The 7150-nt window shown below is 37.5% G+C and overlaps 1 non-coding gene across 1 annotated transcript; it reads right to left on the reverse strand.

Annotated features, from left to right (window-relative positions):
• Nucleotides 1–3521: 3521 nt before the first annotated feature.
• LOC128281358 (small nucleolar RNA R71) lies at nt 3522–3628 on the reverse strand. The gene has a single exon (XR_008271564.1). It is a non-coding gene; the product is annotated as a small nucleolar RNA R71 (small nucleolar RNA).
• Nucleotides 3629–7150: the final 3522 nt, after the last annotated feature.

Genomic DNA, 7150 nt, shown 5'->3' on the forward strand with positions numbered 1-7150 from the left:
AAAATGCCCTTAATGAAAAACTTTTAAAAACCTATCATACCATGTCCATTTTTGTCCACAAACTTTAAAATAATCTAATTACCATTTAAGGACCTTTAATTTAAAAAATCATAACAATTAGACACTTCTAACATGTAGAACTCAACTTTTGCACTTTTTTGCAATTTAGTCCTTTTGACTGAATTGAGTGCCCAAACGTCGAAATTTTCGAGCGAAATTTTCATGAAATCATTACGTGAAATCATAGACCATAAAAATATAATAAAAATGAATCTTTCTCATCGGATTTGTGGTCCCGAAACCACTGTTCTGACTAGGCCCAAAATCAGGATGTTACAGAAATCTAGAGTTAATTCAAATGATTTTGCATGAAACACAAAACAGTCATTTATATGTTCATCCGGATAGTACAAAAATGTATAATGATCTAAAACAGCTTTATTGGTGGCCTGTTATGAAGCGTGATATTTCTGAATTTGTTGCGAAATGCTTAATCTGTCAACAAGTCAAATCTGAACATCAAGTGCCTTCTGGTTTGTTACAAACAATTATGATTACGGAATGGAAATGGGATAGAGTGACAATGGACTTCGTTTCGGGTTTTCCCCTATCTCTGAGAAAGAAAAATACTTTCTGTGTCGTGGTTGACCGATTGACGAAATAAGCTCATTTTATTCCGGTACTATCTGATTACTCACTTGATAAATTAGCTGAGTTATACATTTCTGATATTGTGAGATTGCATGGTGTGCCATCATCTATTGTGTTAGACAGAGATCTAGGGTTCACATCGCGATTTTAAAAGAAATTGCAAGGTGCTCTGGGTACGAAATTGCACTTCAGTACAGCTCTTCATCCACAAACGGATGGTCAACCTGAGCGGATTATTCAAATACTCGAGGATATGTTGAGATGTTGTATTCTTGAGCTGAAGGTTCATGGGAATAATATTTGCCTTTGATTGAATTCGCTTACAATAATAGTTTTCAATCGAGCATCAAAATGGCACCGTACGAAACCTTATATGGTTGCAAATGCCGTACACCTTTGTATTGGACTCAGCTCAGTGAAAATAAGATATACGGGGTTGATTTGATAAAAAGAGACTGAACAGAAAGTAAAAGTGATCCAAGATAGTTTGAAAATAGCTTCTGATCATCAAAAATCTTACGTATATTTGAAACGAAAAGATATTGAATTTGAAATTGGGGACAAAGTGTTTTTGAAAGTATCCCCATGGAAGAAAGTACTTCAGTTCGGTAGAAAAAGCAAATTGAGTCCGAGGTTCATCGGACCGTATAAGATTATTGAACTAATCAGGCCAGTTGCTTATCGTTTGTTGTTTCCACCAGAGTTAGAAAAGATTCATAATGTGTTTCACATATCGATGCTTCACCGATACAGGTCCGATCTTTCGCATGTGATTTCTCCGTTTGAGATAGAGATTCAATCCGATATGACCTACGATAAGCAGTAATTTATACATTTTTTATCCCATGCTTAGCACATTTATGGATGGTTTCTCATTAGATTTGGTGAATTCGATGCTCCCAATTCTTTAATTTCATGTTTTATACTTAGGTGAGCATAGGAGAGTAAAAAGAGCGAGAAAAGGCCGAAAACAGAGAAAATGAACCCACATGGGAAATCAACACGGCCTGGGCTTCCTCACAAGGTCGTGTCCCACGGTTGTGTCCCTTTGGCAGGATTGAAGCACGACTTACACGGGTAGACTACACACCTGTGCCTATTTAACAGCCTTGACCACGGGCTGGAGTAATCGCACACGGGTGTGTCCCTACCGAGCCCAAGTATAACCCTATTCGAAAAAGGCCAATTTTGAGGGCTCTTAGGCATTCTAAAGCCTACTTAAACACCTGAGGAGGCACTTAGGAGTGGGGACGCAGAGGAGGAGGAAGGAATTACTCAAGGGAAGCCGATTGGTCCATCTCAGAAGCTAGATTCATCATCAAGACTGAAGATCTCCCTTCAATTTCCATTCAGGGGTTTTGGATTTTCTTTATGTTTTGTATTCCTTATTCTTCTGAGATGTTTTCTTCTATAATTATAAACTAAACCCCCTAAATACCTAAGGGGAATGAAACCTAAGACAGATCTTGTTATTATTATCTGAATTGTATGATAAATATTTAACTTGTTCTTAATTCTTGTTTTAATATTCCAGGATATTGATTCAAGTTAATGCTATTATTCAAAGGAGAAATAGACCCTGTCTAAGAGTAAATTTGTCATAATTAAGTGGAGTTGATTGCATGCCTAGAGATAAGGTGATAAGATTTTGCTAGATTAGGGTGAAACCAAATAAGGGATCCATAGATCGAGTTAATGCAACACTAGGTGTTAATTAGAAAGAGATTTCAATTAATCAACCTAGGGTTAGATGTTATTAGTCTGGAGAGAGATAATAATATAACTTAGGGATTTCTACGGATCAAGTAAAATGAATAAATCGTCTGATTCAGAGTCAAATAACAAGTCTAGGTGGATTTTTCCTAAGGTATTGTCTTAATCAATCGAGTTTTCCCAAAAGCTTTTTCCCAATCTTCTCTCTGTGCACTCTTAGTTTAGTAATTAGTCTAGATAACCAAATCCCTTAATTTTTAGGCTAGATAATAAAAAGAAGGTAATTACTAGTACTCTTAGTTCCTTTGGGTTCGACAATCTGGTCTTGCTAAAGCTATACTACTGTTCGATAGGTACACTTGCCTTCATCGTGATAATAGTTAGTTTCAAGAACGATTAATTATAAATATTTAAAACCTATCGTGAATATCACGTATCAAGTTTTTGGCGCTGTTGCTGGGGAACTAAGATATTAGGAACACTCAATTTTTATTAATTTAGCCATTCTACTTTATTTGCAGTTTATATTTTTATTTTCTTTTCTAATTTTCCTTTTATTCGTTCCTGGCAGGTTTTTATAGTGTATGACTAGAAGAAACCCATCGGGACTATTACTATTTGATAGTGAGATCGATTGCACAGTTTGCAGAAACCAAAGAGAAATAAGGCGAAGCTTATGATACACAAAGCAAGAGCAAGAGGACGATACTTCAACCACAACCGAGGAGATGGCTGAAAACCAAGAAAATCTGCTACCTCCTGCGATTGCTGCTAATCAGAATCCTGCTCCACGCAATATGTATGATTATGCTAAACCTTCTTTAACAGGAACTGAATCGAGCATAGTTAGACCTGCTGTAGCTGCAAATACTTTTGAGCTAAAACCTAACACAATCCAAATGATACAACAATTTGTTCAGTTTGATGGTTTGCAGGACGAAGATCCCAACGCTCACTTGGCAAACTTTTTGGAACTATGTGATACATTTAAAATTAATGGCATTTCTGATGACACCATTCGCCTTCGGTTATTCCCTTTTTCATTGAGAAACAAAGCTAAATAGTGGTCGAACTCTTTACTATGAGGGTCAATCACTGCTTGGGAACAAATGACCGAAAAGTTTTTATTAAAATATTTTCTACCGGCTAAAACAACTAAATTACGTAATGATATCTCTTCTTTTGTGCAGATGGATTTAGAAACACTGTACGATGCATGGGAGAGATACAAGGACCTCTTGAGAAGATTCCCTCACCATGGGTTACCACTTTGGCTACAGGTTCAAACGTTTCATAATGGCCTGAATCCTTCGACTCGACAGATGATCGATGTAGCCGTTGGTGGAACCATCAATAATAAGACACATGGAGATGCTTATGAATTTATAGAAGAGGTGTCACTGAATAATTATAAGTGGCAAGTCAGGAGAACAAAGCCAACGAAAACAGCCAGCATTTATAACATCGATTCGGTCACCATTCTCTCTAATCAGGTAGAACTCTTGAATAAGAAAATTGATGGTTTTCTTAGTTCTTCATAGGTTCACACAGTAATGCAATGCGAAGCAAGTGGAGGTGGATCAAGCAATTCAGATTACCCACCCTATGGTCACAACATGGAGAACGAGCAGTTAAATTACATGGGTAATAATCCTCGATATCAAAATAATTCTTATAGTAATAATTACAATACAGGTTGGAGGAACTACCAAAATTTTTCATGGGGAGGCCAAGGGAATTGAGACCACCACCTCCAAGCTTCTAACAACCACCCTACTAACAAGAGAAAAAGTCAAACCTTGAGGAGATGCCAACAAAATTCATCTCGGTGTTAGAAACTTGTTTCCAGAATACCGAGACAACACTTAAAAATCAACAAGCGTCGATCCAAGTGCTCGAAACTCAGATAGGTCAGCTCACTAAATTGATATCCAAAAGACCATAAGGTAGCCTGTAGAGTAACATGGAATCTGTAACACCCCAAACTTAGCCCAGATGTTATGACCGAATCCGACGTGTCACACTGAAGTTTTAAAAAACCCATGACTCGTATTAGTGTTTTAAAATATCGTCTTTTGAAAAGTTAACAAAGTGAATGGAAGTTGTGCACCAGGTAGGTATCTGAAACAGAGGAGGTGAGCCATGAAGGCTACTTAAGTACTAGGCTCTCGATTGGATCCAATCCTAGACATGCCCACAACCATTGCCACACTTTGATAAACGAGTTGAAATTCATTTGAGTAGATATCTTTGATAAACCGGTAAATCGTGTCGTTGCGTTATTTTGAAAATGAGTTTCATTTTGTAAATGCGCCCTAAGTCTAGCCCATTTGAATTATTATCAGAAATATTTAGAGTTATTAAAAATAAAATAATCCTAGGAAAACAAATAGTTAAAATGGCCTTATTAAAACCCAAAAATAAATAGTATTTAAGATAAACTAAAGGAAACCGATTACTTATTATAAAGTCCAAGAACGATCACCATGGCCACGCCAAATCCCCTCCGGCTCGAAGTCCCCACATCAAGGCTCACCTGCAAGGTTAAGGAAGCGGGTGAGTTTGGAAACTCAGTGTGCAACAAGCCCCTTTCAAAGCCCAACCAATACCAGCCTACTAGGCCTAAGCCCAAGTTCAGTTTCAATATATACAGGGCCGAAGCCTTTTCATAAATCATATCACTGGGCCGAAGCCTTTACTGTAATCGGCATGGCCCATAGGCCCATTTCAATATCACATGAAATATTAATGGATGTATGCAAGCCCGTTTTGGGAGACTACTCAACCCACCAACCGCTACTCTCCACCCGTACTAACCAAGCTCTCCATGTGGGGAATAACTCAACCCACCCAACCAAACTCTCCACTGGCAGCATAGCTGCTTTATCGTATAACTGGAGGCCTAGCCTTTTTTAATAATTGGGGCAAAACCCTTTTCGGTAAATTGGGGCAAAGCCCTTTTAGCACTTCCTCCGTTCATATAAAACCCAAATCATGCATATGTGAATATATCATGGCATATCATGTGCATATCATGGCATATCATGCACAAAAGCAGTATCACATGCATCTTAATAATAACATAACCCTAGGGGTATAATGGTCATTTTCACTTAGGGGTAAAAAGGTCATTTTCAGATTATAAGGGTAATTTCATTTCTCTATCAATTATTAGGGTTTTCCATGCTCATTATCAATTACCACCAATTTCAAGTGCTTAATCAGTGATTCTAGCCCATTCTAGCAAAACCGAGTCATTAGCCAAAAACCCCTAATGGGCCCTGTATGGCCGATTTTGTCATCTAGGCCCATTTAGCCTATATTCCATAACGGTATTAACTGTCTTAATGTGCAATTTATCTGGATTCCATTTTCTACCAAACTTACACAAATGGGGCCGAAAGCCCATTGGGCCTGATTTTAGCCCCTCGAGGCCCACTTTACTGTGATGTAGGAAATAGTGCCCCTACCTGTGATAGCCCTAAAGTGACCCTAGTCGGAAAGCGGTTTCGGGACCGCTAAACCGAGTCACCAAATTATTTGAATATGATATTTATTGTCTAAAATATGTGAATATGAATGTGTGAAAGTTTTAAGCTTCGATTTAGTCGATTGCATGTGAATTCAGCTAATAGGACTTATGTGTGACACCTTTGAAATGTGATAGGTTAATCTATAAGGATCTATTAGTGCATGTAATAAAAGGGTGGACTTGCATGTCAATTTCCCCCTTAATTTAGTAGTGGCCGGCCATGACAAGGAAGGAGGACAAAATGTTATGGGCAAAACATGTCATAAACATGTTATGTTAGTGATTTATGTTAGGAAAAATAAAATAAGGAGTATGGGTAATAAAATAATAATGCAAAGGAGGAGTGATAAAAAAATTGTCTCATCCATATTTCCCCATTGCCGTGAATTGAAGAAAGAAAACAAAAAAAAAGTGTTCATTCTTGAACATCTTTGACCGAATAGAGGAAAGAAAGGAAGGGAAAGAGCTTGGAGAAAATTGGCTATGGTGGTTTGCTAGACTAAGGTATGTTTGATGTTGTCCATGAGATTCATGCATGTTTTTAGTTGTTAGTTTGAGTTCTACCTAGCCCATGGTTTAAATCTTTGCTATAAGATGGAGATGATATTCGGCCATGGGTGTTGTCTTCTTGGTTGATGTTTGATGTTGTGGTGACGAGGCATGAAGATGAGTTAAGTTTCGGCTAAGTTGGATTTGTGTTGATGTCATTTACATGCTAAGTGTGAAGCTTTGTAATGATACATGTGATGGCGATTGATGACTCTTGGATTTTCTTTTTGCCATTTTTGAGTTAGACATTAAGTTCTTTGTGTAACCCATGACCAAAATTGAATGGTATGGTGTCTTGATGCATTCGGCCATGGTAGAAAGTAGATGTGAAATGGTAGTAAGGTGAAGTGCAAAATGCTAGTATTTGATTACTAGTGTACATATGCGTATTAGCCGAGTTTTGAACTTGAAATAAGATGATATATAATCAATACAAGTACCCATACTTGTAGGAAGTATTAAGCATATAATCGGCCTCAACATAGACATGCATATTCGGCCATAGGAAGAAGATTGGTGTTGCATGTATTCGGTTAGAGGCAAGCATATTGATGCTTTTATCTTGGCTTAGACAATCGGCTAAAAGGGAGTGTGGGTTAATATGTTGAGTTGATTCATGATTTCATATGTATGTGACTTTAATGTCTAAGGTATATATATATGGGCTAAGTACCTTGAGTTCCTCTTTTTGATGCTCAAATGATT

This window comes from Gossypium arboreum, chromosome 1 (assembly GCF_025698485.1).
Source record: "Gossypium arboreum isolate Shixiya-1 chromosome 1, ASM2569848v2, whole genome shotgun sequence".
Taxonomy (NCBI): domain Eukaryota; kingdom Viridiplantae; phylum Streptophyta; class Magnoliopsida; order Malvales; family Malvaceae; genus Gossypium; species Gossypium arboreum.